The sequence below is a fragment of the Mirounga angustirostris genome, unplaced genomic scaffold (genome assembly GCF_029215605.1).
Source record: "Mirounga angustirostris isolate CCGP_5_RB_7025 unplaced genomic scaffold, mMirAng1.0.hap1 SCAF_8, whole genome shotgun sequence".
Classification (NCBI taxonomy): Eukaryota; Metazoa; Chordata; class Mammalia; order Carnivora; family Phocidae; genus Mirounga; species Mirounga angustirostris.
In genome coordinates, this window is record NW_026991716.1 from 22,240,299 (window position 1) to 22,252,721 (window position 12,423).

Consider the following 12,423-nt stretch of genomic DNA (forward strand, 5'->3'; position numbering starts at 1 on the left):
AGATGGTCTATGGCCTTCAGCATCCACTGTAAAGGCCACGGACCTCAGGAAATGTTCCCTAATGCACATTCAGGATATGACAGCAGAACTGTGTTTAAGGTGGCCCTTACATGCCCATTCCACTGATTTCTTCTAAGCACATATGCCAGTGGTAAGCCTCTCCTTGGGGCTGCATCTCCTGCTTTGTTCTTGATCTTCTGAATACAGTGATGTACCCACAGAAATAAGGAGCAAGTCATTTGGTAAAGGTAACACATCCCTTCAAATTCCCCAAACTCTTATTCCTCATTAAAAGACTAAAAAGCCACCTTGAATCCATAAGTTTAGATGTGCTTATATGCACAGTTCCCCAGTGTTCACAACAATATTATTCTATGTTAGAAGGTATTAAAAATTTGAAATAACTGATCCCTGCTTCTTTTTTGCCTTTCTCAATGGAAACTGGTAAAAAGTTTGGAAAACCAAGCACATGACAACACATATGCAAAAAAGTCAATTTTACCACTTTTCACTTAGAAGTAATGTTCCAGAGTTATTGTTTTTATAAACGAGAAAAATGATCTTTTTCAGGGCAAGCTAAGGTTAGTGATGGCTAGGAGCAGTGACTAAATTGGACGGATTCAGGTCTTTAGCAAGAAGTGTCTACCATTTCCCAATATATGGCAATTATGCATTTAGTTAGGTCAAGGTCATTTGAAAAGAGGTGATCCCCATAGACACATAGATATCAGTATTATATATTGGTTTGGACAATGACTTTGGACAAGAATTTTAAAAATCCATCATCAAATTCATATAGCAAGGATAGAATAGTGGCTCTCAGAGGCCAGAGGGAGGGAAGAATGGGGAGTAATTATTCAATGGGGATAGTGTTTGAGAGATGAAAAAGTTCTAGAGAATGGATAGTTGTGATAGTTACACAACAATATAAATGTACTAATGCCCCTGAACTGTATATTTAAAATCATTAAAATGATAATTTTTTTCATATATACACACACATAACTATAATATTTAAAAATCTATCATGAAACAGGACTTTTAAACATTTTTCCTTATTTTTACATAGTAAAAGATGCAACTGCTGGTTCTTTCTATTTCTAATTTCAAGACCTGAATAAGACAAAATAATTGAAGTGGGATCAAGATGATGGAGTAGAAAGATCCTGAGCTCACCTCCTCCCCCAGACACAGCAAAATCTACAACTACGTATAAAACAACCATCTCTGCAAACAAACTGAAAACTAGCAGAACAGATCATAATTGGGAAATCAAAGGACATATATATGGATAAAAAGATATAAAGAAAAAGCCACATCGAGAGGGGTAGAAGAGGCAGAGACACCATTTAGTCAGAACCAGCACATCTCATGTGGCACCCGCCAAGAGGGAGGGATATCACAACCACAGAGCCCTTCCATGAGGAATGAGATATACTGGGATCCAAATGAGATATACTGGAATCCAAATGAGATATACTGGGATCCAAAGGCCAGGGGACCTACACAAGGAAGACAAGCACCAATGATGTCTGGCTTTGAAAACTAAGGGGGTTTATGTCCAGGAGAGCTGGAGAGCAATACAAAGGTGTTCTTCAAGGGCACCCAAACAAATCTCACTCACTCCAAGTCCCAGTGCAGACACAACAGTTTGAAAAGTTCCTAGGTTACACATGGAGGTAATCCACTGACTAATTTTATGGCAAGTGCCAGAAGGGCAGGGACCTGTTAGAATGTTCTCTGGGGATGGTAGTGCTGGCAGATGCCATCTTTCTTACCCTTCTACCACCTCTAGCTGGCCTGCTACTGGCATGCACCATTTCTGACACCCGCCATCTACAGTGCTTACACCACTCACTCTGTCCCAGTGTTTGCCTGCAGACTGGCCCTGTCCAAACCAACCACCAAGCTAGACCCCCTTCCAAGCGGCTCTACAACCAAGCACTCCAAATGGGCACCCTCAGCCAGCACCAGAGCCCCCTCCAAGTGGTCCTTGCCCCATCTCACCTGACATATATAGCATTCATTGGCACTGAAGCCTCTGCAAAGCTCCCCCACCCCAGGGGGCCAGCCCCAAACTCTAGAATGCTGACAACAGTCACACCTGGGCCTTACAGTTAAGGCCACAGGAGACCTGCTCTATCTGTCAACACACAGCTGAGACTCACTGCCAGGTGGGCCGAAAGCCAACCCCACTTACTAGCAGGCAACAGCAATCCTAGCCAGACCTCAACAGCCCTGACCACCTGCAAGTCCATACCAGTTGCAACACAGCCACAATAGGAAGGTACATGCAGCCCACATAGGGGACACTCCTGTGGCATCAGGCTCATCTGACCAAGGGGGTTTGGTACTGCTGGGTCCCTTAGGTCACATTCTGTATAATGGCACTCCTTCAAGAGTAGGAGATATAACTGATTGATCAGAGAATCAGGCAAAAAAGGTACAGGAGGAATATGCTGCAGACAAAAGAGCAAGATAAAAACTCAGAAAAAGAAGAAAATGAAATGGAGATAAGCAATCTACCAGATAAAAAGTTCAAAGTAATGGTCATAAAGATGATCACTGAACTTGAGAGAAGAATGGAAAAACACAGTAAGAACTTCAACAAGATAAAAAAATATGTATATAAAAGAATCAATCAGAGCTGAAGAACACAATCACTGAAATGAAAAATACACAGGAAGCAAAAAACAGCAGATTAGATGAAGCAGATGAACAGATCAGTGATCTGGAAGACAGTGTAGTGGGAATCACCCAATCGGAAAAGCAAAAAGAAAAAAGAATTTTTTAAAAAATGAGAGTAGTTTAAGGTACCTCTGGACAACATTGAGCATACTAACATATGCATTACAGGGATCCGAGAAGGAGAAGAGAAAAAGAAAAGGACAGAAAAACAATTTGAAGTAATAAACCTGAAAATTTCCCTAAGCTGGCAAAGGAAACAAACATTTAAATCCACGAGGCACAGAGAGTTCCAAACAAGATGAACTCAAAGAGACCCACACCAAGACATATTACAATCAAAGTGTCAAAAGCTAAGAGAATCTTAAAATCAGCAAGAAAAAAAACAACTAGTTATATATAAGGGAACCCCGATAGACTATCAGCTGATTTTTCACAGAAACTTTACAGGCCAAAAAGGAGTGTCACACTGTATACAAAGTGCTGAAATGAAAAAACTTAGAACCAAGAATATTCTACCCAACAATGTTATCACTCAGCATTAAAGTAAAGATAAGGATTTTCCCAGACAAACAGAAGCTAAAGGAGTTCATCAACATCATCCAGTCTTTCAAAAAATGTTTAAGGGACTTCTTTCAATTGGAAAACAAAAAAAGGCCACAACTAGAAATAAGGAAATTATGAAAGAAAAATCTCACTGGTAAAGATAAAAACATATTAAAGGTAGTGGATCAACCACCTACATACGTAGCTACTAAGAAAATTAAAAGACAAAAGCAGTAAAATCATCTAGACTTAAAATAATTAGTCAAGGGCAATCCAAAATAAGATGTAATGATGACAAAAACATAAAACATGGGGCTTAGGGTGATACGAAAATGTAGTGCTTTTAGAACACACTTGAACTGGGGGCGGAGCAAGATGGCTGAGGAGTAGGAGACCTGGATTTCGTCTGGTCTCAGGAATTGAGCTGGATAGGGATCAAAACATTCTGAACACATACAAACTCAACAGGAGATGGAAGAAAAGAATAGCAGCAAATCTCTGAACAGAAAAGCGACCACTTTCTGGAAGGTAGGACGTGCGGAGAAGTGAACCCGAGGCGATACTCGTGAGGATAGATGGTGGGGGAGGGGCCTCTGTCAGCCGCTTCTGGCAAGTGATAGAGCCGCAGAGCACAAAATCGGAACTTTTAGAAGTCAGCTCCGCTGAGGGACGTTGCTCCACTGGCTAAGCGGGGGGTGGAACCCTCGTGGGACAGTGTGGTCTCAGGACCCTCGGGGTCACAGAAAGACTGGGGGTTCCTGAGTGCGGCCGAGCTCCCAGGTATCGGAGCAGGGAAGCCGGCTGCAGAGACGGGAGCTGATGCGTGGGCTCTCAGCTCGGGGTTGCCATAAACCGTAATCCGCGGCACCGTCGGGCCACTGCTCCTCCAGCAGGGACCCAACAAGCGGAAGATCCGGGGAGACTCCCCTTCCTTCCCCAGGAGGAGCAGCGCGGGAGTGCACCGCAGCGATCTGCTGGGTTTAGAGACTCCACACCGAGTCGGGTGCCAGAGATAGAAACGCTCAGTCACAGGCCGGGTGAGCACGGAGTGCAGCCGGAGACCGGAGAGACAGGACTGACTGACTGCTTTTCTCTGGGGGCACACTGAGGAGCGGTGCCCCGAGTTCTCAGCTCCTCCGGCTCCTCTAGGGCGGAGATTGGGAGGCCGCCATTTTCACTCTCGGCCTCCAAAGCTGTACAGAAAGCTTGCAGGGAACAAAAGCTCCGGAGAGCAAACCCGAGCAGATTACTTAGCCCAGACCAGGCAAGGGCGGGGCAATTCTGCCTCTAGCAAAGACATTTGGGAACCACGGCAACAGGCCCCCCCCCCCAGAAGATCAGGAAGAACAGCAAGCCAAGACCAAATTTACCCATCAATGAGAACGGCAGAACTCCAGCGCTAGGGAAATAATGCACATAGAATCCATGGCTTTTTTACCATGATTCTTTAGTCTTTCAAAGTTAATTTTTTTTAACTTTTTTTTTTTAATTTTTCTTTTACCCTTTTTCAACCAACATCTTATCAATCCCTTTTCTTAAAAAACATTTTTATTTTTCATTTTTAGGGTCATATTCTATCCCTTCATAGTAGTTACCCTTATGTTTGGCATATATATATAAGTGATACTCTCTTTAAAATTTTGAGATACTTTCTTCTAACAGATCAAAATATACCCTAAATCTCTAGTGTATGGCTTTGTTCTACTCTCCTGCCTGATCACATTCTCTCCTTTTTTTTTCTTTCGTTTTTTTTTTAAATCCTCTTTTCTTTCTTCAAACAACTTCTTATCAATTCCTTTTATAAAATTTTTTATAATTTTCATCTTTAGAGTCATGTTCCATCCCTCCATCATTTCAACCCTTATTTTTGTACGCATATGTTTTTCTTTCTTTAAATTGAAAGGCACTATCTTCTAACAGACCAAAATACACTCAAAATCTAGTGTGTGGCACTGATCTATGTACAAGCCTGATCATATTTGATCATATTCTGGGTTTTTTTTCTTTTGTTCTGTTTTTTTTTTCTGTTTTTATCTTTTTCTTTTTCTTTTTTCTTTCTTTCCCTTTCTTTTTCCCCTGGGTTCAGGTCCTTTCTGATTTGTTTAGAGTATATTTTCTGGGGACGTTTTTACCCTGTTAGCATTTTCTTCTCTCATTCATCTATTCTCCTCTGGACAAAATGCAAGACGGAAAAAATCACCTCAACAAAAAGAACAAGAGGTAGTACCGACTTGCCAGGGACCTACTCAATATGGACATTAGTACGATGTCGGATCTAGAGTTCAGAATCATCACTTTAAAAATACTACCTGGGCTTGAAAAAAGCATGGAAGTTATTAGAGAAATGCTTTTTTAAGAAATAAAAGAACTAAAATCTAACCAAGTCGAAATCAAAAAGGCTATTAATGAAGTGCAATCAAAAATGGGGGTGCTAGCAGCTAGGATAAATGAGGCAGAAGAGAGAATCAGTGAAATAGAAGACCAAATGATGGAAAACAAAGAAGTTGAGAAAAACAGAGATAAACAACTACTGGATCACGAGGGCAGAATTCGAGAGCTAAGCGATAGCATAAGACGAAACAACATTAGAATAATTGGGATCCCAGAAGAAGAAGAAAGAGAGACAGGAGCAGAAGGTGTACTGGAGCAAATTATAGCAGAGAACTTCCCTAATTTGGGGAAGGAAACTGACATCAAAATCCAGGAGGCACAGAGAACCCCTCTCAAAATCAATAAAAATAGGTCAACACCCCAACATCTAATAGCAAAACTTACAAGTCTCAGAGACAAAGAGAAAATCCTGAAAGCAACTCGGGAGAAGAGATATGTAACCTACAATGGCAGAAACATTAGATTGGCAACAGACCTATCCACAGAGACCTGGCAGGCCAGAAAGGACTAGCAGGATATATTCAGAGCACTAAACGAGAAAAATATGCAGCCAAGAATACTCTATCCAGCTAGGCTGTCATTGAAAATAGAAGGAGAGATATAAAGCTTCCAGGACAAACAAAATCTAAAGAATCTGCAAACACAAAACCAGCCCTACAAGAAATCTAGAAAGGGGTCCTCTAAGCAAAGAAAGAGCCTAAAAGCAACAGAGACCAGAAAGGAACACAGACAATATACAGTAACAGTCACCTTACAGGCAATACAATGGCACTAAATTCCTATCTTTCAATAGTTACCCTGAATGTAACTGGGCTAAATGCCCCAATCAAAAGACACAGGCTATCAGATTGGATTAAAAAACAAGACCCATCGATATGCTGTCTGCAAGAGACTCATTTTAGACCCAAAGACACCCCCAGATTGAAAGTGAGGGGGTGGAAAACCATTTACCATGCTAATGGACACCAAAAGAAAGCTGGGGTGGCAATCCTTATATCAGACAAATTAGATTTTAAACCAAAGACTGTAATAAGAGATGAGGTAGGACACTATATCATACTTAAAGGGTCTATCCAACCAGATGATCTAACAATTGTAAATATCTATGCCCCTAACATGGGAGCAGCCAATTATATAAGGCAATTAATAACAAAAGCAAAGAAACATATTGACAACAATACAATAATAGTGGGGGACTTTAACACCCCCCTCAGTGAAATGGACAGATCATCTAAGCAAAAGATCAAAAGGGAAGGGGCACCTGGGTGGCTCAGTCATTGGGCGTCTGCCTTCGGCTCAGGTCATGATCCCAAGGTCCTGGGATCGAGTCCCGCATCGGGCTCCCTGCTGGGTAGGAGGCCTGCTTCTCCCTTTCCCACTCTCCCTGCTTCTGTTCCCTCTCTTGCTGTGTCTCTCTCTGTCAAATAAATAATAAAATCTTTAAAAAAAAAGAAAAAAAAAAGATCAACAAGGAAATACTTTAAATGACACACTGGACCAAAGGGACTTCACAGACATATTCAGAACATTCCATCCCAAAGCAACGGAATACACATTCTTCTCTAGTGCCCATGGAACATTCTCCAGAATCGATCACATCCTAGGTCATAAGTCAGGTCTCAACCGGTACCAAAAGATTGGGATCATTCCCTGCCTATTTTCAGAACACAATGCTTTGAAACTAGAACTCAATCACAAGAGGAAAGTTGGAAAGAACTCAAACACATGGAGGCTAAAGAGCTTCCTACTAAAGAATGAATGGGTCAACCTGGAAATTAAAGGAGAATTTAAAAAATTCATGGAAACCAATGAAAATGAAAACACAACTGTTCAAAATCTTTGGGATGCAGCAAAGGCAGTCCTAAGAGGCAAGTATATAGCAATACAAGCCTTTCTCAAGAAATAAGAAACGTCTCAGGTACACAACCTAACCCTACACCTAAAGGAGCTGGAGAAAGAACAGCAAATAAAGCCTAAACCCAGCAGGAGAAGAGAAATCATAAAGATCAGAGCAGAAATCAATGAAATAGAAACCAAAAGAACAGTAGAACAGATCAACGAAACTAGGAGCTGGTTCTTTTAAAGAATTAACAAGATTGATAAACCCCTGGCCAGACTTATCAAAAAGAAAAGAGAAATGACCCAAATCAACAAAATCATGAATGAAAGAGGAGAGATCACAACCAACACCAAAGAAATACAATTATAAGAACATATTATGAGCAACTCTATGCCAGCAAATTAGGTAACCTGGAAGAAATGGATGCATTCCTAGAGATGTATCAACTACCAAAACTGAATCAGGAAGAAACAGAAAACCTGAACAGACCTATAACCACTATGGAAATTAAAGCAGTCATCAAAAATCTCCCAAAAAACAAAAGCCCAGGGCCAGATGGCTTCCCAGGGGAATTCTACCAAACATTTCAAGAAGAATTAATACCTATTCTTCTGAAACTGTTCCAAAAAATAGAAATGGAAGGAAAACTTCCAAACTCATTTTATGGGGTCACCATTACCTTGATCCCCAAACCAGACAAAGACCCCATCAAAAAGGAGAATTACAGACCAATATCCCTGATGAACATGGATGCAAAAATTCTCACCAAAATACTAGCCAATAGGATCCAACAGTACATTAAAAGGATTATTCACCACGACCAAGTGGGATTTATCCCTGGGCTGCAAGGTTGGTTCAACATCCACAAATCAATCAACGTCATACAATACATTAACAAAAGAAAGAACAAGAAACATATGATCCTCTCAATAGATGCAGAAAAAGCATTTGACAAAGTACAGCATCCTTTCTTGATCAAAACTCTTCAGAGTATAGGGATCGAGGGTACATACCTCAATATCATAAAAGCCATCTATGAAAAACCTACAGTGAATATCATTCTCAATGGGGAAAAACTGAGAGCTTTCCCCCTAAGGTCAGGAATGCGGCAGGGATGTCCACTATCACCTCTGCTATTCAACATAGTATTAGAAGTCCTAGCCACAGCAATCAGATAACAAAAAGAAATCAAAGGCATCCAAATCGGCAAAGAAGAAGTCCAACTCTCACTCTTTGCAGATGATATGATACTTTATGTGGAAAACCCCAAAGACTCCACCCCAAAACTGCTAGAACTTATACAGGAATTCAGTAAAGTGGCAGGATATAAAATCAATACACAGAAATCAGTGGTATTCCTATACACCAACAACAAAACAGAAGAAAGAGAAATTAAGGAGTCGATCCCATTTACAATTGCACCCAAAACCGTAAGATACCTGGGAATAAATCTAACCAAAGAGGCAAAGAATCTATACTCAGAAAACTATAAAATATTCATGAAAGAAATTGAGGAAGACACAAAGAAATGGAAAACGTTCTATGCTCATGGATTGGAAGAATAAATATTGTGAAGATGTCAATGCTACCTAGAGCAATCTACACATTCAGTGCAATCCCCATCAAAATACCATCCACTTTTTTCAAAGAAATGGAACAAATAATCCTAAAATTTGTATGGAACCAGAAAAGACCCCGAATAGCCAGAGGAATGTTGAAAAAGAAAAGCAAACCTGGCAGCATCACAATTCCGGACTTCAAGCTCTATTACAAAGCTGTCATCATCAAGACAGTATGGTACTGGCATAGAAACAGACACATAGATCAATGGAACAGAATAGAGAGCCCAGAAATGGACCCTCAACTCTACAGTCAACTAATCTTTGACAAAGCAGGAAAGAATGTCCAATGGAAAAAAGACAGTCTCTTCAACAAATGGTGTTGCGAAAATTGGACAGCCACATGCAGAAGAATGAAACTGGACCATTTCCTTACACCACACACAAAAATAGACTCCAAATGGTTGAAAGACTTCAATGTGAGACCATCAAAATCCTAAAGGAGAACACAGGCAGCAACCTCTTCGACCTCAGCCGCAGCAACTTCTTCCTTGAAACATCACCAAAGGCAAGGGAAGCAAGGGCAAAAATGAACTATTGGGACTTCATCAAGATAAAAAGCTTTTGCACAGCAAAAGAAATAGTCAACAAAACCAAAAGACAACTGACAGAAGAGGAGAAGATATTTGCAAATGACATATCAGATAAAGGGCTAGTATCCAAAATCTATAAAGAACTTATCAAACTCAACACCCAAAGAACAAAGAATCCAATCAAGAAATGAGCAGAAGACATGAACAGACATTTTAACAAAGAAGACATCCAAATGGCCAACAGACACATGAAAAAGTGCTCAACATCGCTCGGCATCAGGGAAATCCAAATCAAAACCTCAATGAGATACCACCTCACACCAGTCAGAATGGCTAAAATTAACAAGTCTGGAAACAACAGATGTTGGCGGGGATGTGGAGAAAGGGTAACCCTCCTACACTGTTGGTGGGAATGCAAGCTGGTGCAACCACTCTGGAAAACAGTATGGAGGTTCCTCAAAAAGTTGAAGATAGAGCTACCATATGATCCAGCAATTGCACTACTGGGTATTTACCCCAAAGATACAAATGTAGGGATCCGAAGGGGTATGTGTACCCCAATGTTTATAGCAGCAATGTCCACAATAGCCAAACTGTGGAAAGAGCCAAGATGTCCATCGACAGATGAATGGACAAAGAAGATGTGGTATAATATATACAATGGAATATTATGCAGCCATCAAAAGGAATGAGATCTTGCCATTTGCAACGACGTGAACGGAACTGGAGGGTGTTATGCTGAGCGAAATAAGTCAATCAGAGAAAGACAAGTATCATATGACCTCACTGATATGAGGAATTCTTAATCTCAGGAAACAAACTGAGGGTTGCTGGAGTGGGGGGTGGGGTGGGAGGGATGGGATGGCTGGGTGATAGACACTGGGGAGGGTATGTGCTATGGTGAGCGCTGTGAATTGTGCAAGACTGTTGAATCACAGATCTGTACCTCTGAAACAAATAATACATTATATGTTAAGAAAAAAAAAAAAGAAGCTAGCAGGAGGGGAAGAATGAAGGGGGGGAAATCGGAGGGGTAGACGAACCATGAGAGACGATGGACTCTGAAAAACAAACTGAGGGTTCTAGAGGGGAGGGGGTTGGGAGAATGGGTTAGCCTGGTGATGGGTATTAAAGAGGGCACGTTCTGCATGGAGCACTGGGTGTTATCCCACAAACAATGAATCATGGAACACTACATCAAAAACTAATGATGTAATGTATGGTGATTAACATAACAATAAAAAATTTTTAAAAAAAGAACACACTTGAACTTAAGTAACTATCAACTTAAAATAGAGTGCTATATATGTAGAATGTTATGTAAAACTCCATGGTAAACACAAACCAAATCTATAATGAGAAAGGAATATAAATATAAACAGAACACTAAGGAAAGTCACCAAATGACAAGGGAAAAGAGCAAGAGAAGAAATAATTATTTTAAATGTAAATGGACTAAGTGCACCAATCAGAAGATAAAGTGTGACAAAATGGATAAGAAAGCAAGACCCACTTATACGCTGCCTACAAGAGACTCACTTCAGAGACACACCCGCCTCAAAGTGATGGGAAGTGAAAAGATATCCCATGCAAACAGAAATGAAAAGAAATCTGGGGTAGTAACAAATCACACAAAAGAAACTTTAAAACAAAGACTGCGATAAGAGATAAAGATGGCCATTCCATAATGATAAAGGAATCAATCCAACAAGAAGATAAAAATATTTGTAAATATCTATGCATTCAACATAGGTACACCTAAATACATAAAGCATAATGAGAGAAATTGACCATAAGAGAAAGTAATAGACATTAAGAGAGAAGTTGACAGTAATACAATAATATTAGGGGACTCTAACAACCCACTTACATCAGTAGATAGATCATTCAGTCATAAAAATCACTAACAACAGTGGCCTTATACGACAGTGAGACCAGATGCACTTAATAGATATACACAGAATACACAGTTTTTTCAAGCGTACACGAGACATTCTCCAGGACAGATCATATGTTAGGGCACAAAACAATAAATTTAAGAAAATTGAAATCATATCAAGATCTTTTCAGATCACAATGATATGAAACTAAAAGACAATTACAAGAAGAAAACTGGAAAAAACACATAGTGGGTGAGCAACATGATACTAAAAAACCAAAGGGTCAATGAAGAATTCAAACAGGAAGTCAAAAAATACCTTAAGACATATGAAAATGGAAACACAATAGTCCAAAGTCTATGGCATGCAGCCAAAGCAATACTAAAAGGAAAGTTTATAGCAATACAGGCCCACCTCAAGAAACAAAAATCTCAAGTGAACAATCTAATTTTACACTTAAAGGAACTAGAAAAAAAAAAAACAAACAAAGCCCAAAGTTAGCAGAAGAAAAGAAATAACAGAGATCAGAGTGGAAACAAATGAACCAGAAACTTAAAAAAATATTAAAACAATAGAAAAAATCAATGAATCTAAGAGCTGGTTATTTGAAAAAATAAAACTGATAAGCCTTGGAAGAATCATCAAGAAAAATAGAGGGCCCAAATCGATACAATCAGAAATGAAAGAGGGGTGCCTGGGTGTCTCAGTCAGTTAGGTTCCTGCCTTCAGCTCAGGTCATGATCCCAGGGTCCTGGGATCCAGCATCGCATTGGGCTTCCTGCTCAGCAGGGAGCCTGCTTCTCCCTCTCCCTCTGCCTGCTGTTCCCCCTGCTTGTGCTCTCCCCCAACCCCATCAAATGAATAAATACAATCTTTTAAAAAAAATCTTTAAAAAATTTAAAAAATAATAAAAAAGGAAATGAAATGAA

The 12,423-nt window shown here is 40.1% G+C and overlaps 1 protein-coding gene across 16 annotated transcripts in view; it reads right to left on the reverse strand.

The window, feature by feature from the left end:
* The window catches only part of FARS2 (phenylalanyl-tRNA synthetase 2, mitochondrial), a 617,893-nt gene that overhangs the window by 576,468 nt on the left and 29,002 nt on the right, over positions 1–12,423 (reverse strand). Inside the window, exon 3 of one of the 16 annotated variants that reach the window (XM_064597217.1) lies at positions 6,884–7,039. The exons of the other annotated variants lie outside the window; for them this stretch is intronic. The gene's annotated coding sequence lies outside the window, so the exon portion shown is untranslated. The remainder of the gene's footprint in view (positions 1–6,883; positions 7,040–12,423) is intronic. 16 annotated transcript variants of the gene reach the window in all.